General features: G+C 42.5%; 1 long non-coding RNA gene across 1 annotated transcript; it reads left to right on the top strand.

The window, feature by feature from the left end:
• The first annotated feature begins 5,924 nt into the window (after positions 1 to 5,924).
• LOC142462849 (uncharacterized) lies at positions 5,925 to 21,949 on the top strand. The gene is made up of 3 exons (XR_012787283.1): positions 5,925 to 6,070; positions 14,016 to 14,076; positions 21,542 to 21,949. It is a non-coding gene; the product is annotated as an uncharacterized LOC142462849 (long non-coding RNA).
• Positions 21,950 to 24,394: the final 2,445 nt, after the last annotated feature.

Here is a 24,394-nt window from a genome sequence, read left to right as displayed (position 1 = left end):
AACAGGATAAAATGCGGCTCTGATTTTACACGAGTTAAACAAGGGGTTAATGCCTTATAAGCACATATACAATATTAACACCAGATGTTACGTTTGCATATGGTATCGTGTAGGACTGTGAGCTAGCTGGGTAGGCTGCCCTAAAGGTCAATACAGCCCTACTAGGAATTATATATATTTAATTCTCACTACTTATGTCTTAGCTATATGTGCTTATTCACCATAGACAGAGTATAGTACAAATGTGGTTCTGATCTCACATGGATAAAGCAAAGGGTAAATACCTTATCAACACATATATGCATACAATAATAGCACTATGTGTTTTAACCCAGGTCAGGTACTTCATTTGAGTCAGTAATTGCACTTCAAAATACACTGTAATTATAAACCACTTCAGTTACCTTTTCATACTGGGTAAAGTACCCGTGTATACATCACTTAATGCTGGGTTAGAGTATAGCTTAGTGGCATTATCACACTGTAATTGGATATAGGTATATACAACCTTGTTAACTCCGTGTCTCTGCATCCAGCGTCTAGTGGCTGTTAAGCATGCTGTGTGAAGCAAGTTCCTCCGTGACGGCTGACGTTATCAGTGTTCGCGTCGCCTGACTGCCCTACAGCTGTTTCATGCCGTGGACCGGCACTTCTTCAAGGGGGGAGGAGTGTGCCTACATGCAGGGAAAATCTCCCTTTATACTACTCCTGGGGGCGAGGCTTAGGGCTGCTCTCAGTGTGCATAGGTAGCCCAATTAGGATTAAAGTACCAGCCTCTTAAAGAGATAGCATCTTAATTTGGTGCTTGCAGTTTGAATTGGATAGTACAATGTCCTGATCTGTGTCTGCTTGTGGATTGAAAAGTATGTGGAACAGTTGAATTGGATGATTCAATTCCTGTTAGCCCTGTGTATTAGGGTATAGAGGGAAAAATGTCTAATAATGGAAGTCATATAAAGGCGCAAAAACAGGTAAATAGTGTGTTATATAAAGGGGGAAAAAATAAAACCTTCATTCAACCCCATTGGACTCTGTGTCTTTAACCTGAAAATCCATTTGCACTCTTTCTGCAACAGTTGTTTGTTCCAGTCACCCTTACGCGGTCCCAAAGGTATTTTTTCAATACCTGAGAATTGTAAGGATTTGCAGTTGCCATTATGTAAGCCATTGACGTGTCTCGAGACAGGTGTGTCTTGGTTGTTTCGTATTGAGCCAAGATGCTCCAATACCCGAACTTTCAGTTCCCTATATGTTTTTCCCACATACGTTTTCTCACAGGTACATTTGATTAGATAGATGATTCCTTTACGATTACAATTAATAAAGTCTTTTATCATGAATGTATTATGTTTATTTGTGTCTGTGAAGGTCTTTGTTTGTGGCATAAATGCGCAGGCTTTACAGCGCCCACAGGGGTATGACCCCCGTGGTTTCTGATCCAGCCATGTCCTAGTTGGTGCTTGTTGGTAGTGACTTTGAACGATTCTGTCTTTGATGTTTCTAGATCTTCTACTGGTAAATGTAGGAGATCTATTAAGTACCTCTGCTAAATCCTCATCCTCAGTCAATAAATGCCAGTGTCTACTGAAAATTCTTCTGAGGTCGTTCCATTGTGTATTGTAGGTACTAATGTACCGAATCACTTCCTTAGTGGGTGCTCTCCTTTTACTTGGGGTCAAGAGTGTGTCTCTATTTGTATGTAATGCCCTTAAGTATGCCTTTCTGACTGCCTTTTTACCATATCCCCTTTCGTAAAAACGCTTACACATGTCTTCCGCTTTTAGTTCGTATTCAGATAGTGTTGAACAATTCCGTCGCAAACGGACGAATTGTCCCGTCGGGATGTTTTGTATTAGGTGGTCGGGGTGGTGGCTATCAGCTTTAAGTAGGCTGTTGGTAGCTGTTGGTTTACGAAATATGGTTGTTTCTAGGTATCCGTCATTACCTCTTTTGATGGTGACATCTAGAAAATCAATCTTATCTTTGTCCATTTGTATGGTCAATTTCAGATTACACATATTATCGTTCAATTTGCCTACAAATTCATACAAAAGTTCCGAAGTGCCCCTCCACAAAAGCATAATATCATCGATATAGCGGACCCATAGAATAATGTGGTCTGCATATATCTCCAGGGCCTCGCTGAAGACCACGGTTTCCTCCCACCAGCCTAGATATAGATTGGCATAGGTGGGAGCACACGTTGTCCCCATTGCGGTGCCCTGGATCTGATGATAATACTTCCCATTAAATATGAAGAAGTTGCTTTTGAGTGTGAAGTCCAGTAGTTTAATGATGAAGTCATTATGCAGTTGGGTTTCTGTGTTCCTTGATCTCAAAAAGAACATGATTGCCTCAAGGCCTATTTTATGTGGTATACTGGTGTATAAGTTCATCACATCCAGGCCAACCAGATATGTTTCATTATCAATTTGAACATCATTAATTTTGGACAAAATATCTCTTGTATCTTTCAGATAAGATGGAAGTGAGCTTACAAACGACCTCAAAAATTTGTCTAAGTAGACACTAGCATTGGAGGTTACATTGCCAATCCCCGATACAATCGGTCTGCCCGGTGGTGGTGATATCCCCTTATGTACCTTAGGGAGATGGTAAAAGGTGGCAATTCTCGGGTTGGGTACAAAGATATAATCATGTTCAGTTTTTGTGATCACCTTTTGCTCAAGACCATCTTTTAGAATTGTTTTGAGAGTATCTTTAAAGCTTTCTGTAGGGTCTTTAGCTAGAACTTTGTAACATTTCTTATCACTCAACAGTTTAGCACATTCCTGGAGGTAATCATCTTTATTTATAATGACCGTGTTACCCCCTTTGTCAGATGGTTTAATTATTATTGTGGTATCTGATTCCAGATCTTTAAGTGCATCTATCTCTTTTGCTGAGATATTATGGTGAGTTTTTGTATGTTTTTGTAGACCTTCAATGTCATTAGTGACTAATTTAGTAAACATATCTATATTTGAGCATGTTTCCATGGCTGGTATAAATTTAGATTTGTTTCTAACATCAGTAAACGGTCCCTCACCAGGTGGTTTCTCGCTTTCATTCAGTAGGTCTCCTAGTAGACGGATTGTCATCCGATCAAGATGATCAAAACCTTCCATTGGAGTATTGAGGTTCAATCTTTTTTCACGTCTACTATGAAATTTATGCAATAATAACTTTCTTGAAAAGAGGTTCAGGTCTTTTATGCTTTCAAATTTGTCTAGTGTGTTAGTTGGGCAATAGGACAACCCCCTTGATCAATCTTTCAAGCAAGACTCTTACCCAAGCACATGTCACGGTGTTATCAAGGGGGTTGTCCTATTGCCCAACTAACACACTAGACAAATTTGAAAGCATAAAAGACCTGAACCTCTTTTCAAGAAAGTTATTATTACATAAATTTCATAGTAGACGAGAAAAAAGATTGAACCTCAATACTCCAATGGAAGGTTTTGATCATCTTGATCGGATGACAATCCGTCTACTAGGAGACCTACTGAATGAAAGCGAGAAACCACCTGGTGAGGGACCGTTTACTGATGTTAGAAACAAATCTAAATTTATACCAGCCATGGAAACATGCTCAAATATAGATATGTTTACTAAATTAGTCACTAATGACATTGAAGGTCTACAAAAACATACAAAAACTCACCATAATATCTCAGCAAAAGAGATAGATGCACTTAAATATCTGGAATCAGATACCACAATAATAATTAAACCATCTGACAAAGGGGGTAACACGGTCATTATGAATAAAGATGATTACCTCCAGGAATGTGCTAAACTGTTGAGTGATAAGAAATGTTACAAAGTTCTAGCTAAAGACCCTACAGAAAGCTTTAAAGATACTCTCAAAACAATTCTAAAAGATGGTCTTGAGCAAAAGGTGATCACAAAAACTGAACATGATTTTATCTTTGTACCCAACCCGAGCATTGCCACCTTTTACTATCTCCCTAAGGTACATAAGGGGATATCACCACCACCGGGCAGACCGATTGTATCGGGGATTGGCAATGTAACCTCCAATGCCAGTGTCTACTTAGACAAATTTTTGAGGTCGTTTGTAAGCTCACTTCCATCTTACCTGAAAGATACAAGAGATATTTTGTCCAAAATTAATGATGTTCAAATTGATAATGAAACATATCTGGTTGGCCTGGATCTGGTGAACTTATACACCAGTATACCACATAAAATAGGCCTTGAGGCAATCATGTTCTTTTTGAGATCAAGGAACACAGAAACCCAACTGCATAATGACTTCATCATTAAACTACTGGACTTCACACTCAAATGCAACTTCTTCATATTTAATGGGAAGTATTATCATCAGATCCAGGGCACCGCAATGGGGACAACGTGTGCTCCCACCTATGCAAATCTATATCTAGGCTGGTGGGAGGAAACCGTGGTCTTCAGCGAGGCCCTGGAGATATATGCGGACCACATTATTCTATGGGTCCGCTATATCGATGATATTATGCTTTTGTGGAGGGGCACTTCGGAACTTTTGTATGAATTTGTGGGCAAATTGAACGATAATATGTGTAATCTGAAATTGACCATACAAATGGACAAAGATAAGATGGATTTTCTAGATGTCACCATCAAAAGAGATAATGACGGATACCTAGAAACAACCATATTTCGTAAACCAACAGCTACCAACAGCCTACTTAAAGCTGATAGCCACCACCCCGACCACCTAATACAAAACATCCCGATGGGACAATTCGTCCGTTTGCGACGGAATTGTTCAACACTATCTGAATACGAACTAAAAGCGGAAGACATGTGTAAGCGTTTTTACGAAAGGGGATATGGTAAAAAGGCAGTCAGAAAGGCATACTTAAGGGCATTACATACAAATAGAGACACACTCTTGACCCCAAGTAAAAGGAGAGCACCCACTAAGGAAGTGATTCGGTACATTAGTACCTACAATACACAATGGAACGACCTCAGAAGAATTTTCAGTAGACACTGGCATTTATTGACTGAGGATGAGGATTTAGCAGAGGTACTTAATAGATCTCCTACATTTACCAGTAGAAGATCTAGAAACATCAAAGACAGAATCGTTCAAAGTCACTACCAACAAGCACCAACTAGGACATGGCTGGATCAGAAACCACGGGGGTCATACCCCTGTGGGCGCTGTAAAGCCTGCGCATTTATGCCACAAACAAAGACCTTCACAGACACAAATAAACACAATACATTCATGATAAAAGACTTTATTAATTGTAATCGTAAAGGAATCATCTATCTAATCAAATGTACCTGTGAGAAAATGTATGTGGGAAAAACATATAGGGAACTGAAAGTTCGGGTATTGGAGCATCTTGGCTCAATACGAAACAACCAAGACACACCTGTCTCGAGACACGTCAATGGCTTACATAATGGCAACTGCAAATCCTTACAATTCTCAGGTATTGAACAAATACCTTTGGGACCGCGTAAGGGTGACTGGAACAAACAACTGTTGCAGAAAGAGTGCAAATGGATTTTCAGGTTAAAGACACAGAGTCCAATGGGGTTGAATGAAGGTTTTATTTTTCCCCCTTTATATAACACACTATTTACCTGTTTTTGCGCCTTTATATGACTTCCATTATTAGACATTTTTCCCTCTATACCCTAATACCCAGGGCTAACAGGAATTGAATCATCCAATTCAACTGTTCCACATACTTTTCAATCCACAAGCAGACACAGATCAGGACATTGTACTATCCAATTCAAACTGCAAGCACCAAATTAAGATGCTATCTCTTTAAGAGGCTGGTACTTTAATCCTAATTGGGCTACCTATGCACACTGAGAGCAGCCCTAAGCCTCGCCCCCAGGAGTAGTATAAAGGGAGATTTTCCCTGCATGTAGGCACACTCCTCCCCCCTTGAAGAAGTGCCGGTCCACGGCATGAAACAGCTGTAGGGCAGTCAGGCGACGCGAACACTGATAACGTCAGCCGTCACGGAGGAACTTGCTTCACACAGCATGCTTAACAGCCACTAGACGCTGGATGCAGAGACACGGAGTTAACAAGGTTGTATATACCTATATCCAATTACAGTGTGATAATGCCACTAAGCTATACTCTAACCCAGCATTAAGTGATGTATACACGGGTACTTTACCCAGTATGAAAAGGTAACTGAAGTGGTTTATAATTACAGTGTATTTTGAAGTGCAATTACTGACTCATATGAAGTACCTGACCTGGGTTAAAACACATGGTGCTATTATTGTATGCATATATGTGTTGATAAGGTATTTACCCTTTGCTTTATCCATGTGAGATCAGAACCACATTTGTACTATACTTTGTCTATGGTGAATAAGCACATATAGCTAAGACATAAGTAGTGAGAATTAAATATATATAATTCCTAGTAGGGCTGTATTGACCTTTAGGGCAGCCTACCCAGCTAGCTCACAGTCCTACACGATACCATATGCAAACGTAACATCTGGTGTTAATATTGTATATGTGCTTATAAGGCATTAACCCCTTGTTTAACCCGTGTAAAATCAGAGCCGCATTTTATCCTGTTCATGGATACTAATTACATAGCTAAGACAGCAAAAATAATTCTTAGTAAGGCTGCATTGACCCTAGGGGCAGCCTACAGAGCGAGTTCACAGTCCTACACAATACACAATATACACTGATACTTACCTTCTGTAAGGAATAACTGTGTTCTGACTATTGCTGTGTTTGCAACTTAGCAGTGTTACAATAGTAACCACCCACCATTGAGAAAAGTATTCCATTTCATAGATTGATACTTTGTGCGACTGATACTCTGTACAACTGAGAGTGATAAACCTAGGATTAAGGTGCTTCACTTCTGCATATACTAGCGTCTGTAGACTGTGTGATAACCAAACGACTAAGATATAATTATCACTGGTGTAACAATTAGCACATACTGTGTAAAAAAGAGAAGCAAGAATTTTAATATAGTATAGTTTATTTGGGTTTATTTTTGATAGATGAGTTTAATAAAATGATTTTAAATGTTAGTATTTCCCTATGTACTTATCTCCTTGGGGTTTTTTGAAATATAAGTAACCTTAAGACACCTACTGTTTAATTATAAGGAAAAATAAACAATAGGCTGAGTGCAACTTAACTGGGAATCTTTTTTGGTGATCATCTCTCTAACACCTTTTTTGGAAATATATCGGTTTCTTCCCATTGCACCGCCACTACAACTATTTAATGATGGATATTAAGGTTGAGCAGGAATGACCCCCCTTCCTACTCACATAACTGTATAAACAGTTCACAGACTTTATACGAAACCCCCCCCTCTCTCCCAGGCCATCCTTTTTTTCTGAAAAGACAAGAAAACAAAAAATTAGTGCAGTTATGTGGATACTGTATTATGGCATTGTGTGCTGTGTAGTACTGTCAAATTAATCTATACTGGAACTACAGTATACTCTGACTACTGTTACTGTAAATACTTTGTAACCAGATGGCTGGTGCTGCTCTCTCTGGAAAGAAAAAAATTGAGCAGTTATAGTAGGTGCATACTGTATTATGGTATTGTGTACTGTATACAGTAGCTACTCCATATTGGACTACAGTATGTAGTTAGTACTGTCAAACTACTGTAGTCTATACTGGAACTACAATATACTCTGACTACTAGGAAAGAAAGAAAAAATCTGTGCCATACTTACCTGTATCATACTGTACTTACAATACTACAGCACAGTACTACAGTATCGACCTTATGGTCTTTATCAAGTGACAAGGCATAAATAAGTAAGGATCTACCCAGTATATATATCCTTTACCATTACCCATAAACAGATGAATAGCAGGTGAATTAAAGGTGAATAACAAGTAATCATTACCCCCAGCTGACTCCAATTCGCCTCCCCTGATAAGTTCTATGTCCATACAGTGCCCAAAAAGTTCGTAAATGTCTACTTCCAGTTTTTCGATCCTCTTCCAGTATTTGCGTTCCAGTGACATCATCGTGTTCTTCTGCGCATGCGCTGTCCGTTCTTGCGTTCCAGCGTTGTCTCTCTCTCTCCGTCAACCAGGCCTGACGTCAGTCACCTCGGTTGTGATTGGCTCTCCCTTTCTCATAATCCATGGAAGAATGCCCATTATATAAAGGACTTTATACAAGACAAGGATCGCAGCAAAATGACCAGGACGACAGATGTTAAAGGAGAATCTCTTAAAACCGGATCGCAGCAAGAGGGAAGAAGTGTACAGTAAGTCTCAGGAAGATGAAACACCACCCACAGGATTATGAGAAGGGGAGAGCCAATCACAACTGAGGTGACTGATGTCAGGCCATGGCCGACGGAGAGAGAGAGACAACGCTGGAAAACAAGCACGGACAGCGCATGCGCATAAGAACACGATGACGTCACTGGAATGCAAATACCGGAAGAGGATCGAAAAACCGGAAGTAGACATTTACTAACTGATCAGGTGAGGCGAATTGGGGTCAGCTGGGGGTAATGATCACTTGTTATTCACCTGTTATTCACCTGTTTATGGGTAATGGTAAAGGATATATATACTTGGTAGATCCTTACTTATTTATGCCTAGTCACTTAATAAAGACCATAAGGTCGAAACGTTGTGTGGCACAATACATTTTCTTATTCAGAAAACCGTGGAGTGCTGGATCCCTTCTTTTCCTCAGTGTACTTTGGATTTTATGGCAGGTACTTCCTTGAACCAGTTGCACCGGTAAATTGTATGCATTTTTTCTTTTTGTGGAGTGCAGCCTTATCCCCTCTTACAGTGTAATTGTTTCCTGTCCTTTGGGCTGGCACCCTTTAAAATCCTTTTGGATTGACTTAAGATACTTTACAGATTCATTTCTGTGTATCACTACAGTTACCTAATTATTGGAGACGTTGAATTTCTCCCAGTGTATTCCAGTTTTCCGTAGTGTTAGCCTGGTTCAAGTATAAGGCTTAACTTTATGGAAGGGTTGGCCAATCTATCTCTTGGACTTACAAATAAAGCTGAGATCAAAATTTTTAATGAGGAGGAGATAAGCAATATCTTATTTAAAACTACTCCTGAAGAGGCGTTTGATCCAGATAGACCAGCCGATTACATCCAAGATTTAGAAAGACTGAAAAGGAAAGAAATAGAATTTTTTTCACATGGAACCACTTTAAGTGAATACTACAAACAAAGACTTATTCCTAGAGGGTTTAGGATCTGAAACCGTCCAACCATTGGCATAGATAATCAAACATTTTGTGAGAACTGCTGCAAAATACTGAATAAAGCATCCTTGGACTTAATGGTATTAGTTATAGAAGAGGCAGGAAAACAAGTATCCAACACTAGACATGAGATTCTTAAACTTGAGGTTACGATAGAGCACACACATAAAAATGATGTAACCCTCAAATTATTGGATGACCTTAAAACTAAACTTAAGAAATTCAAGGATGATTTAGTCCACTTCAAAAAGCAGAAGTTTAAAAAAGTAGTAGGTACTGTAGGTGTTGGGGGGGGGGTGTATGTATTGAATGTATAGGCCAGGTTTATTTTTTTTACATTCTGGGTTTGTTCCGTGGTTCCGCGTGAGACCTCTGGAGACCACCTCTCGGGTATCTCACGGGTATCAGGCTGGTGGTTCCACGGGTGACACATGCGGGGATGAAGCAGTGGCCTCACATCTGTGGGGGCACCGCGGACCCATAGTCTGCGGGGATGAAGCTGTGTGGTCCCACTTCTGTGGGGGCACCGCCGACCCATAGGTGCGGGGATGAAGATGTGTGGTCCCACTTCTCTGGGGGCAACGCTGACCTGTTGTGAGCACCCGTGAGTTCCCCAGACCCCCGTGGGAACCACCCGAGGCCCCGCAGACACCTATGGGTATGACCCAGGGCTCCCAGACATCCTTGGGCCTACAGTGGGGACACAATTGTGGCCCACGGTGCCACAAGGAGACCACCTGGGGGCCATGGTTCTGGCGGGACCCACCAGCAGGCCTCCAGAACCTGTTTGAAAAGGGCTGCTGGTACCCTGTAGGTCTGTCAGGTGCCCCGCCAGCCCACCAGGGACTCGCGTGCGGCTGCGTTATGAACCCTGTTTGTAAAAGGATAAATCTTATATTTATGGGGGGGCACAGGGGGTGGGTAATGTATTTAATAAATATAATGATGTTTATTGTCGGTCACTGTATTGTTTTTATTGTGGGTACTGGGGGTGGAGGGGGGGTTTCCCCAACGGTATGTGGGTAGGCCTCCCTTGTGGGTAGTGGGTGAGGGTGGTTAGGCCTCACGGGGTGGGGGCTTAGTTTGGGAGGGTATGTAGGCGTCCTGAGTGGTGGGTGAGGGTGGGTTAACCCCTTAATGACTGTACCGGTTAATAACCGCAATGGTGATTAAGGGGTTAGGGGACATTACTTTGGATGTTTTAATTTTTGTGTCTGTTTTGCAGAAGCAGAGGAGCCATGGCCAGGATGGGGGGGGGGTAATGGTATGTGGGTAGTGGGTGAGGGTGGTTAGACCTCACAGTATGCACATCGGGGACCACCCCCCTCCCCACATTTACATAAACTGCATTACCAGCAACACAGGCAGGGAGATTTAACAGACACATTAGGGAGAGTGGGCTTTACACAGATCACAGTCAAGGAGGTGGGGTTATAACCCCCTTCCCCTCCCCACATTTACATAAACTGCACTCACAGCAACACAGGCAGGGAGATTTTACAGACACATTAGGGGGAGGGGGCTTTACACAGATTACACTCAAGGCAGGGAGATTTAACAGAAACATTAGGTGGAGGGGGCTTTATACAGATTACACTCAAGACAGGGAGATTTAATAGAAACATTAGGGGGAGGGGGCCTTACACAGATTACACTCAAGGCAGGGAGATACAGGGTATGTACTGTACTGTATATTGTTTATTGCAATGCTTCAATGTGTGTACAGTATAATGTTTTTTACAATTAGATAGATGTAATCCTTGGTATTGTAAGGGTTATCCTTGGTTTTAAATTTTGTATTCTGGTTGGTACTTATATATTGATTTCTGTTTACTTGATTGGTTAAAATAGTTTACTTGTTTGGAGGTACAGTATTTGTATTTTGCTTGCAATGATATTGTTCACATTCATATGCAGAATGTATATGGTGCACAGATTTTATGCATCATAAATACAATGTAAATGCAATGTATTGATTGGAATGTGAGGTTTTTTATTGGCATTTGATGATTTAGATTTTAAGATCAGTTAGGATTATTAAAGGAAATTCATTTTAATGTAGCGTGCCTGTATGGAGAAGTGTTATTTGTAGTACAGTATGATTTTGATAACCCTTCTACATTTATTTGTATATTGGTTCATCATGTGTGTGTATATACTGTATATATATATATATATATATATATATATATATATATATATATATATATATATATATATATATATATATATATATATATATATATATGCAGTATATACACACACATGATGAACCAATATACAAATAAATGTAGAAGGGTTATCAAAATCATACTGTACTAATATATATATACTGTATACATATATAAATATTTATTTATATTCATGTATTTATTTATTTATTTAGATTTATTTATTAATTGTGGGGCTCCATACAGGCACCCCCCCCGCTACCCACACTAAAAAAAATTCACACACAGCAGCAGCACAATTAATAAATAAATCTAAATAAATAAATAAATACATGAATATAAATACATAAATTTAAAATACATTTTTATTCATAGTGTAGATGTGCAGGGGGTCTCCGGAGCTGAACCGCTTTGGTTTTAGGTCTGGGGACCCCCTGCTTCCCAAGATACATGCCCCTTTATGGGGTGCCGGTATCCCTCTGCTTTGTTTACATTACGCGGTCACGTGATCGGGACCTTTAAATGCAGAGGGATACCGGCACCTCATAAAGGGGCCTGTATCTCAGGGAGCAGGGGGTCCCCGGACCTAAAACAACAGCGGTTCAGCTCTGGAGACCCCCTGCACATCTACACTATGAATAAAAATGTATTTTACATTTATTTATTTATATTCATGTATTTATTTATTTATTTAGATTTATTTATTTATTTTTTGGGCGGCTGCTGTGTGTGAATTTTTTTTATTGTGGGTAGCGGGGGTGGGTGAAGGGGGTATTAGCCCCAACGATGGTTGTTTAGGGCTTGCGGGGGGTAGCGGGAGGGGTTAACCCCTTCATGACCGTAGCGGTATTAACTGCTACGGCCGTGAAGGGGTTAAGTGCACCCGCAACCCCCCCCGCAAGTCCTAAATTCACACCAAGGGCCAAATACCCCCTTCACCCACCCCCGCTACCCACAATAAAGCGGGCCCGGTGGGTTAACCCCTCATTGCCTTAGCGGCTATCAGCTATGGTAATGAAGCAGCATTTCTGTATTGTAATAATATTGTGCAGGAGCTTTCATTTGTGGCTCAGGGAACACCCTGCTCACTGTACAATATTATTATAAATACAGTCATGCTGCTTCGTTACCATAGCACATAGCCGCAAAGGTAAGGAATGAGTGTTTATTTATATATGTGTTTTATTCATACTGTAGATGTGCAGGGGGTCTCCGGAGCTGAACCGCTGTGGTTTTAGGTCCGGGGACCCCCTGCATCCCGAGATACAGGCCCCTTTATGGGGTGCCGGTATCCCTTGCTTGCTTTACATGCCGCGGTCACAAGATCGGGACCTTTAAATGCAGAGGGATACTGGAACCTCATAAAGGGAGCTGTATCTCGGTAAGCAGGGGGTCCCCGGACCTGAAACCAACGCGGTTCAGCTCCGGAGACCCCCTGCACATCTACACTATGAATAAAAATTTATTTTAAATAATTTTTAATGTGCCGATGTTTGCGCAGAGAGAGCAGCGGATCTCTCTCTGCTGCAAACACATCTCACCAGGGGACGGCCTATAGTATCATTGATGTGCATATACAGTACTGTATGTGTATGTTAGGGGTTATAGGGGTTGTTGTTATACAGTATATACTGTATATATACAGTATATACTGCATTACAATTCATGAATTTCTCGGCTTCACAGACAACAGCTCGCAAACGCCCCCATGAGTTTTTACACGGCATTGCAGTATTGCAGCCAGCGGGAATAAAATGCTTAAATCACAGACGCGAATATAACGCAATACACCCAGGGAGAAAACGACACAAAACCGCAGATAACCGGGATAATCTGAAATTCGCGGAGCTAGCCGAGTTAGAATAAAGTTGGTCGCCACTGTAGATAATCAAACATTTTGTGAGAACTGGTGCAAAATACTGAATAAAGCATCCTTGGACTTAATGGTATTAGTTATAGAAGAGGCAGGAAAACAAGTATCCACCACTAGACATGAGATTCTTAAACTTGAGGTTACGATAGAGCACACACATCAAAGTGATGTAACCCTCAAATTATTGGATGACCTTAAAAGTAAACTTAAGAAATTCAAGGATGATTTAGTCCACTTCAAAAAGCAGAAGTTTAAAAAAGTAGTAGGAGACTACAAAGAAAATAGTGTATACGTATGGACTAAGCAAGACAAACGCACCAGATTCACAAATAAAGGAAAGGCCAAAAAGACTCAAAAAAGAGGAGAAGATTTTTCCAGTGACCAAGAGGCCAGTTCATCTGCTGATAAGACACGGGGACAGACACCAGGACCCTCCAACTCTTCTTCTTTTTTAGGAGGAGGAAGAGGGATGGGAACAAAGGCAAAAGAAAAAAGACAAGGAGGGGGAGACATAAACCCGCGGACACCACCCATTTTGAGACCCCGGCAATAAGTAGAGTGCACAGCCTTGTTATTAATCTTTCTGACTACTCACTGTCTGATATAGAACTAGAAGTTCTGTCGAGAGGTCCCTCATTTGTACCCACCACTACAGCCAATAGATTTGATTTAGAGGTGGAACTCTTTAAGATGGAAAGAAAACTAAATTTAAAATCTTTTTTCCTTAACAGGACACCGGCCATGCAACAGCAGCAGCCACCAGAAGCCACACAAGGTTTGACCAAAGAAACGGTATGTAAGCTAAAATCTAATTTTGTACCTCCTGTTAAGAATTCAGCAGTACAAGCCTATATGATCTTGGTAAAACATGATGTTAATGCATATTTCAAGAAAAAACACCATATACATCACAACCTTAGTATTAGTCAAAAAAAGTGTTTAAAACATCTGGCTGATAATCCAAAAATTATCTTAAAGAGAGCTGACAAGGGAGGGGCACTAGTTCTACAAAATTATGCACAATATAGGACAGAAACCCATAGACAATTAGCAGATACTAACTGCTATACTAAATTAACACATGACCCAACAATCTCATATCAAGAGGAAATAAAACAATTTTTACAACTGGGTTTAGGTAACACATGGCTTACTGAAAAAGAGATTGAATTTCTAACAATGGAACACCCACGCCGTCCAGTGCTATATCTCTTACCAAAGATACACAAAAGTCTCATTAACCCCCCAGGTAGACCGATAATATCGGCTACAAATTCAATCAACCAACCATTGTGATGTTTGTAGATACATTTTTACAGCCACTGGTATTAAAGGGAAGATCTTATATCAGAGACACATTTGATTTTCTGAATAAAATAAAATCTATAGAGTTCAATAATAGAGACATATGTTTGGTGACCATGGATGTCACCAGTCTCTATACCATCATCCCTCACACAGAAGGCTTAAATGTGATAAGAGAAAAATTAGAAATGCATCACAAAAAAGGTCCACCAACTGATTATATCATGCTCCTGCTACATTTTATTTTACACAAGAACTATTTCAAATTTGAAACAAACTTCTACTTGCAAAAACAGGCACCGCCATGGGTAGCAATGTAGCACCGTCATATGCGTATTTATATATGACAAACTTTGAGGAACAATACATCTATTATACACAATTTTTCAGTAAGATGCTCTTTGATTGTCGCTACATAGACAACTTCTTCTTTATCTGGGAGGGAACTGAGAATTAACTTATTGAGTTCTTTACATACTTGTCAGAGCTACCTACACCTATTAAGTTTACTAAAAATTGGAGTAAATCAGAGATAGCATACTTAGATGTTTTGATCACATACAAAGAACATGAATTGCATACAGACCTATTCAGAAAACCAACGGATAGAAATTCCACACTACATGGGTCTAGTTTTCACCCAGACCCATTAAAAAGAATGTTACCTTATTCACAAAAAATAAGGGCGGGAAAAATAGTTGACAGAACCTCACACCTGGTCAGAACCTTAGACGAGATAAAAACAAGGTTTATTGAAAGAGGACATAAGGCATCCATAGTGGAAAAGGCATTAGAAAAAGAACCACTAGAGAATATAAGATCAACTGAAAATGAAGAAAAAATTACCTTTGTCAGCAAATATACAACTGGAAGTAGATTTGTAAAACAAACAATACAAAAACATCGGAAAATTTTGCAAGCAGATCTGATGTTAGGTCAAACATGTAAAGAAACACCTAGATTTGCCTATCAAAGAGGAGAAAATATCAAGGATATTCATATTAAAGCAGACAGTCAAGAACATTACATGGGAACACATTTTGTTAGTGACCCTAAACCAGGCTGTTTTAAGTGTTTTAATTGTTCAGTATGTAATAGCCTAATGACAGGTGATTCATTTTGTCACCCAAGAAGTGGTGCAAAATTTAAATCAATAAACGCATCACCTGTACCACCACTCAGGCATGGGCGTCCGCAGGGGGGGACAAGGTGGGGCGCTTGCCCCCCCTGGATCCTGGGCCGCCAACAGCGGGGAACAGAGGGCACTGGCGTGACAGGATTTAGCGCGCTCTTCTGCAAAAAAAAAAAACTCCCTTGTCTCCTGATTGGCTGGCGTGTGTTGGCACGCTGCCAGGATTATTTTTTTTTGGCCCTCTCAACTCTATCTCAGCGGTGCGCAAAACTGGGGGGCGCCAAATTATTTAGGGGGGGCGCAGCCTGTGCGGCGAAACCTGGGGGCAGAGCAGAGCAGTGGCGGGCAGAAACTCGCTGCTGCTGCTGCTCTGTGCTTGCAGAGGGAGCGGGGCGTCCCTCTGCACACAGACACAAGCCCTCCTCTTCCTGCACCTCCAGTGTTCAGCAGCGTGGGGAGCCGAGCATGCAGAACAGGTGTGTGTGTGTGTGTGTGTGTGTGTGTGTGTGTATATTTGTGTATAGTGATGTGTGTATAGTGATGTGTGTATAGTGATGTGTGTGTGTGTGTGTGTGTGTGTACAGTGGTGTGTGTGTGTGTATATATGTATAGTGATGTGTGTGTGTGTGTGTGTGTATATATATATATGTATAGTGATGTGTGTGTGTATATATGTATAGTGGTGTGTGTGTGTGTGTGTGTGTGTGTGTTTATATATATATATGTATAGTGATGTGTGTGTGTAAATATATACATGTATAATGATGTGTGTGTGTATATATAATGATGTGTGTGTGTGTGTGTGTGTGTGTGTGTGTGTGTGTGTGTATTTATATATAGTGATGTGTGTGTGTGTGTGTATATATGTATAGTGATGTGTGTGTGTGTGTATATATATGTATAATGATGTGTGTGTGTATATATATGTATAGTGATGTGTGTGTGTGTGTGTGTGTGTGTGTGTGTGTGTGTATATATATATATATATATGTATAGTGATGGGTGTGTTTTGTGATTGAATGTGTGCTGTGATTGTGTGTGGTGTGGGGGTGTTTGTGTTGTTTTTGATTGTGTGTGTTGTGTGGTGTGATATTAGTGTGTGATGTGATATTAGTGTGTGGGGGGGTGTTGTGTGTGTTGTGATTGTGTGTGTGGTGTGTCTGTGTTGTGATTGTGTGTGTGTATGGGTGTTGTGATTGAATGCAGCGTTGCACAAACTGGAGGGTGTACGCTCTCCCAAGCTTGGCGCTTGGGGAGACAAACAAAATTGACATTGAAGCATGCTCAGCAGCAGTTAATGCGCACAAACCCACACCCACACACAGCCACACACAAACACAGAAATAGCCCTGATTCATACACCCCACTCGTGCTTGCAAAATTATGCAGGACACCCTGTGCTCATGCTTGGAGAGTTGGTGATGTCACCACTCTCGGCGGCAGCGTGGACGCAGCCTAATTTTGCAAGCGCGAGCTGTTGAAACATATTTGTATTTACATTGTATATCGTTTAATAAAGGGGGGGTTCATGTGATTTTGATTACGTCAGGCATGGGGGGCCCGAGAAATTAAATGGATGAAAAGGGGGGCTCGGCATAAAAAGTTTGCTCACCCCTGCGGAGTCTACCTGACCTTGCATAGCGAGGCCCGCCCTTTCCTGCATGGAGCAAGTCAGGTGAGTACTGCTCCATGCCACTCTCACTTCCCCCTTGTCCTCCTGCTCTGATTCCCCCCCCCCTGCTCCGATCCCCCCCGTTCCAAAATCTTCCCCCTGCTCTTGTCCCCCCTGTGCTGATTCCCCCCCCCGCTCCGGTCCCCCCTTCCCGTTCCGATTCCCCCCCTTCTCCGGTTCCCCCCCTGTTCCGATTCCCCCTTGTTGCGAGTGTCTGAGTTTGTGTCTGTGTGTGTGTGTCTGTGTCTGAGTGTGTGTCTGTGTGTGTGTGAGAGATCAGGGGGGGAGGGAATGAATGTGAGGAGGACGAATTCAGGGAGTGGGTTTGAGTCAGAGGGGGATAATTGATGGAGGGGGGAGAGTGAGGAGACAGGGGGTGTAATAGAGGAAGTGAGGAAGAGAGGGGTGAGGGGAGAGAGTGAATGAAGAAGAGAGGGGGTAAGAAAGAGATGGGGCTACACCTTGGGACTATCTGCATTAGAGTGGCACCAGACAAGGTGTGTTTGTTGGTGGTGTTGTGTGGTGTGTGGTGTGTGTGGTGTGTGTGGGTGTCTGAGTGAGAGAGAGTCTGAGTGAGAGAGAGTCTGAGTGAGAGAGAGAGTCTGAGTGAGAGAGAGTCTGAGTGAGAGAGAGAGTCTGAGTGAGAGAGAGAGTCTGAGTGAGAGAGAGAGTCTGAGTGAGAGAGAGAGTCTGAGTGAGAGAGAGAGTCTGAGTGAGAGAGAGAGAGTCTGAGTGAGAGAGAGAGAGTCTGAGTGAGAGAGAGAGAGTCTGAGTGAGAGAGAGAGAGTCTGAGTGAGAGAGAGAGAGTCTGAGTGAGAGAGAGAGAGTCTGAGTGAGAGAGAGAGAGTCTGAGTGAGAGAGAGAGTCTGAGTGAGAGAGAGAGTCTGAGTGAGAGAGTCTGAGTGAGTGAGAGAGGGATTCTGAGTGAGAGAGGGATTCTGAGTGAGAGAGGGATTCTGAGGGGGAGAGGGATTCTGAGGGGGAAAGAGAGTCTGAGGGGGAGAGAGTCTGAGGGGGAGAGAGTCTGAGTGAGAGAGAGAGAGTCTGAGTGAGAGAGAGAGAGTCTGAGTGAGAGAGAGAGAGTCTGAGTGAGAGAGAGAGAGTCTGAGTGAGAGAGAGAGAGTCTGAGTGAGAGAGAGAGTCTGAGAGAGAGAGAGAGTCTGAGTGAGAGAGAGAGAGTCTGAGTGAGAGAGAGAGAGTCTGAGTGAGAGAGAGAGAGTCTGAGTGAGAGAGAGAGAGTCTGAGTGAGAGAGGGATTCTGAGGGGGAGAGGGATTCTGAGGGGGAGAGAGTCTGAGGGGGAGAGAGTCTGAGGGGGAGAGAGTCTGAGGGGGAGAGAGTCTGAGGGGGAGAGAGTCTGAGGGGGAGAGGGAGAGTGAGGGGGAGGGGGAGAGGGAGAGTCTGAGGGGAAGAGAGAGTCTGAGAGGGAGAGTGAGAGTCTGAGAGGGAGAATCTGAGAGGGAGAGTCTGAGAGGGAGAGTCTGAGAGGGAGAGGGAGAGTCTGAGAGGGAGAGTCTGGGAGGGAGAGGGAGAGTCTGAGAGGGAGAGGGAAAGTCTGAGAGGGAGAGGGAGAGTCTGAGAGGGAGTCTGAGAGTGAGAGATGGAGAGTGAGAGAGGGAGAGTCTGAGAGGGAGAGTCTGAGAGGGAGAGTCTGAGAGGGAGAGTCTGAGAGGGAGAGTCTGAGAGGGAGAGTCTGAGAGGGAGAGTCTGAGAGGGAGAGTCTGAGAGGGAGAGTCTGAGAGGGAGAGTCTGAGAGTGAGAGTCTGAGAGTGAGAGTCTGAGAGTGAGAGTCTGAGAGTGAGAGTCTGAGAGTGAGAGTCTGAGAGTGAGAGTCTGAGAGTGAGAGTCTGAGAGTGAGAGTCTGAGAGTGAGAGTCTGAGAGTGAGAGTCTGAGAGTGAGAGTCTGAGAGTGAGAGTCTGAGAGTGAGAGTCTGAGAGTGAGAGTCTGAGAGTGAGAGTCTGAGAGTGAGAGTCTGAGAGTGAGAGTCTGAGAGTGAGAGTCTGAGAGGGAGAGTCTGAGAGTGAGAGTCTGAGAGGGAGAGTGAGAGTCTGAGAGGGAGAGTGAGAGTCTGAGAGGGAGAGTGAGAGTCTGAGAGGGAGAGTGAGAGTCTGAGAGGGAGAGTGAGAGTCTGAGAGGGAGAGGGAGAGTCTGAGAGGGAGAGGGAGAGTCTGAGAGGGAGAGTGAGAGTCTGAGAGGGAGAGGGAGAGTCTGAGAGGGAGAGTGAGAGTCTGAGAGGGAGAGGGAGAGTCTGAGAGGGAGAGGGAGAGTCTGAGAGGGAGAGGGAGAGTCTGAGAGGGAGAGGGAGAGTCTGAGAGGGAGAGGGAGAGTCTGAGAGGGAGAGGGAGAGTCTGAGAGGGAGAGGGAGAGTCTGAGAGGGAGAGGGAGAGTCTGAGAGGGAGAGGGAGAGTCTGAGAGGGAGAGGGAGAGTCTGAGAGGGAGAGGGAGAGTCTGAGAGGGAGAGGGAGAGTCTGAGAGGGAGAGGGAGAGTCGGAGAGGGAGAGGGAGAGTCGGAGAGGGAGAGTCTGAGAGGGAGAGGGAGAGTCTGAGAGGGAGAGTCTGAGAGGGAGAGTCTGAGAGGGAGAGTCTGAGAGGGAGAGTCTGAGAGGGAGAGGGAGAGTCTGAGAGGGAGAGTCTGAGAGGGAGAGGGAGAGTCTGAGAGGGAGAGTCTGAGAGGGAGAGGGAGAGTCTGAGAAGGAGAGTCTGAGAGGGAGAGTCTGAGAGGGAGAGTCTGAGAGGGAGAGTCTGAGAGGGAGAGTCTGAGAGGGAGAGTCTGAGAGGGAGAGTCTGAGGGGGAGAGTCTGAGAGGGAGAGTCTGAGGGGGAGAGTCTGAGAGGGAGAGTCTGAGAGGGGGAGAGGGAGAGTCTGAGGGGGAGAGTCTGAGAGGGAGAGGGAGAGTCTGAGAGGGAGAGGGAGAGTCTGAGAGGGGGAGAGTCTGAGAGGGGGAGAGTCTGAGAGAGGGAGGGTGTGTGTTTGTTTCTGTCTGTCTGTGAATGAATACAGACACCAACCCACAGTCAGTCAGTCACCCACCCAAGTGTCAGTCACACACGAGTCAGTCAGTCAAAGTGTCAGTCACCCACCCCGTCACCCACCCCCCCCCACAACCACTCTCTCTCTCTGTCTAGTTAACATTATGCCCCCCCCTGAAAACATTTCTGCGGACGCCCATGCACTCAGGTTATATATATTATCAAATGCCCATTTGGCCTTTTAAATGTGGGTAAAACCAGTAGAAGTCTAAAAACTAGATTCATTGAACACAAAAGCAGAATCAATAATAAATCTGAGAATACCGTTTTTATTGATCATTGTATAGAGTATAAACACCCAGTTTCTTCCCTTCGTTTAATGGGGATTGAAAACATAAAAAGAAAGTCCACGGGCATTGTTATAAATACATCTTTATTACAGCGCGAATCATACTGGACATACACTTTGGTTACAGTACTGCACCGACACACTTTATTCGAGCAAATACCCAGTATGTACCTGGCAGATACCTGGAATGCGCCGCTCCTCACCTCTGACAAGCCCCGTTGCGTTTGCCTTCCCAGCCTGGGTTCATGCCTGGCTGACGGGCGGCTAATCTGTTAAATGATAATGATTAGGATTTAATAGGCTGCAATGCTTCGCGTGTCTACCAGATGGCATAAATTCATGAATTGTAATGCAGTATATATATATATACATACTGTGCAGTATTGCAGCCAGCGGGAATAAAATGCTTCAATCCCTGCTTGGAAAATACCTCAATGCACTCGGGCAGAAAACAGTCACAAACCTCAATACACCCGGGTATACCCGAATTCGTGGGACTAGCCGAGCTCGAATAAAGTGTGTCGCCAGTGTATATCCAAAAGGGCTCAAATAGTATATATCATTTAACTGCTTTCTTAATAGGAGATAAAATGTTTCTTAGGTGGCATGGCTGCTGTTGGTGAAAAGCCTTTATGTGAGTAAGTAACAGAATAGATTGGCAGGCACTTCAAAAAAGTTTTTTATTAAATGTTGTTTTTAGCACTTACATCATTTTGGAACTTGTTTATACTACAAAATGCCACCCCTGATCATATACATTTATTTTTTCATGTAAAAAATAAGTACAGACATTAAACTGATACTCATGGAAGAATGCCCATTATATACAGGACTTTATACAAGACAAGGATCACAGCAAGATGACCAGGACGACAGATGTTAAAGGAGAATCTCTTAAAATCGGATCGCAGCAAGAGGGAAGAAGTGGAAGTCTCAGGAAGATGAAACACCACCCACAGGATTATGAGATGGGGAGAGCCAATCACAACCGAGGTGACTGACGTCAGGCCTGGCTGACGGAGAGAGAGAGACAACGCTGGAACGCAAGAACGGACAGCGCATGCGCAGAAGAACACGATGACGTCACTGGAACGCAAATACCGGAAGAGGATAGAAAAAACGGAAGTAGACATTTACGAACTGTTTGGGCACTGTATGGACATAGAACTGATCAGGGGAGGCGAATTGGGGTCAGCTGGGGGTAATGATCACTTGTTATTCACCTGTTATTCACCTGTTATTCACTTGTTATTCACCTGTTTATGGGTAATGGTAAAGGATATATATACTGGGTAGATCCTTACTTATGTACGCCTAGTCACTTGATAAAGACCATAAGGTCGAAACGTTGTGTGGCAAAATAAATTTTCTTATTCAGAAAACCGTGGAGCGCTGGATCCCTTCTTTTGCTCAGTGTACTTTGGATTTTATGGCAGGTACTTCCTTGAACCAGCAGCACCTGTAAATTGTATGCATTTTTTCTATTTGTGGAGTGCAGCCTTATCCCCTCTTACAGTACTACAGTATACCATACTACCTTCCTGATGCTTGCCCATTACGCGCGATCACAATGGGCAACACTGTCGCAATATGGTCAATATATTTATTGCATCGTTCCACGGTGAGTACATCGTTCCAAAAACTCAGTATGCCTTGCGTTAACTCATCCTTTTTGGAGGGTTTCACGACTTTTCTGATATGGTCCTTCAGCTGATGCCAGACCATTTCGATTGGATTGAAGTCTGGCGATCTGTCATTGGAGGGGGAAAAAAAGGACAATTAGTTTAAGTGATACAGTACACAGTAAAAACAGTGGGGAAAAATGAGACACGGTTACCGCACTTACTCCGTTGGCATCTTTACCCAGTTGAAACCGTGCTCAAGGATATGCGCTGTTGACGCAGTGTGCTTTGGATCGTTTGTCCTGGTAGAAACGGTGACCATCCGGGAACTCACGTGTGATGTATTCCACAATCCCAGGCACAATTTTGTCTTGGAAGAAAGCTTTATTCATGATTCCTATAACAAGAAAAGAGCTCAAAAAACTGCACACTAGTACAGTACAGTGCGTAAGCAAAAGCGTGTGACATACATTTTAATGTACCTTCAAAGATAACGATGCATCCTGGTCCACGCCTAGAGATGGCACCCCACACATGCATCTTCACTGGGTGTTTCGGACGCGGCTTCATAGATATGTGACCTTTTTTGTTAAATGCAAAGGTGGCAAATCTCTCCAGCGATACAGTAGACTCGTCAGTGAAGATGCAATCCTGGAAAGATTCTCCACTGTTGATCCATGCCTGGGCCTGGACCATTCTCTTGATTTTGTTAACGTCACTTATCATGCGGTACGCTCTGTAATGACAAGGGATAAATAATTTTAGAGGTACAGTACAGTTTCTTAAACAACACTTTTACCTCCTGTACTGTCCAGTACCAACCTCACACGTCCATATTTCCATCCAATTCTGCTCTCATCTTCTTTATACTGGTCACGGATACAGTGAGATTGTGATTTTCCTGCAGAGTGTCAACCAGAAGAGTTGTCTCACTACAATGTACAGAAAAACAACAATCCGGTAAGTTACAGTGCAGTAGGCCACAAGCACAGCACATCATTTGCAGTAAACATAGTATACAATGAGATAGATCTACACAATATATTGTTCTATTAATATGCAGCAATATAAACAATATATATACTGTTGTTATAAAAATATACAGAAATAACTATAAAATTAGATAGATCTACACAATATATCGTTCTATTAATATGCAGCAATATAAACAATATATATACTGTTGTTATAAAAATATACAGAAATAAATTAGAAAAATATTAGACTGTGATGGCAGATACAATAGATTTGTTCAAAAAAAGGTTGGACATCTTTTTAGATGGGAAAGGTATACAGGGATATTCCAAATAAGTATACATGGAAAGGATGTTGATCCAGGGATTAATCCGATTGCCAATTCTTGGAGTCAGGAAGGAATTAATTTTTCCCCTTAATGGGGTTTTTTGTTTGCCTTCCTCTGGATCAATAAGTAAATATAGATACAGAATAAAGTATCTGTTGTCTAAATTTAGCATAGGTTGAACTTGATGGACGTACGTCTTTTTTCAACCTCATCTACTATGTAACTATATAACTATGTAACTATAAAATTAGATAAACCTACACAATATATTGTTCTATTATAATGCAGCAATATAAACAATGATAGATATACTGTATTATATAGTTATATAAATATACTTACGCGTTAGTTACTGTTGGTGTCCTCGTTTGTTGTTTGGTTTTTCCGTGTGCATGATAGCACATGGTGGTTGATGGCACAACGAGACCAGAAGCAGCTAACCAGCGTTGGATATTTGCAATACGGTGTACGCTTGTGTACATCTCCTTAATTCTCATGCTGAGATCCCTTGAAATCTTTTTAACAGGCATTGCTGCGAGTAGAAAGAAATACAAACACAAGAATGTATATTTGATGTTTAGTCGATGTGTATTCAATGTGCAGTGAATCCACAAAATACGTTAATGACTCACATTAGAGTACGCCCACTTTCAACACCGGTACCTAGTCACCATGCATAAAAGGTTACACACTTTGCATAGCCCACCACTTGATGATCTTTATCTGAATTTGCCCTTGTCCAGATACTGCATTGTGCC

The sequence above is a fragment of the Ascaphus truei genome, chromosome 11 (genome assembly GCF_040206685.1).
Source record: "Ascaphus truei isolate aAscTru1 chromosome 11, aAscTru1.hap1, whole genome shotgun sequence".
NCBI classification, from domain to species: domain Eukaryota; kingdom Metazoa; phylum Chordata; class Amphibia; order Anura; family Ascaphidae; genus Ascaphus; species Ascaphus truei.
The sequence above is the reverse complement of the archived record's forward strand: the minus strand, read 5'-3'. Positions and strand labels throughout refer to the sequence as shown.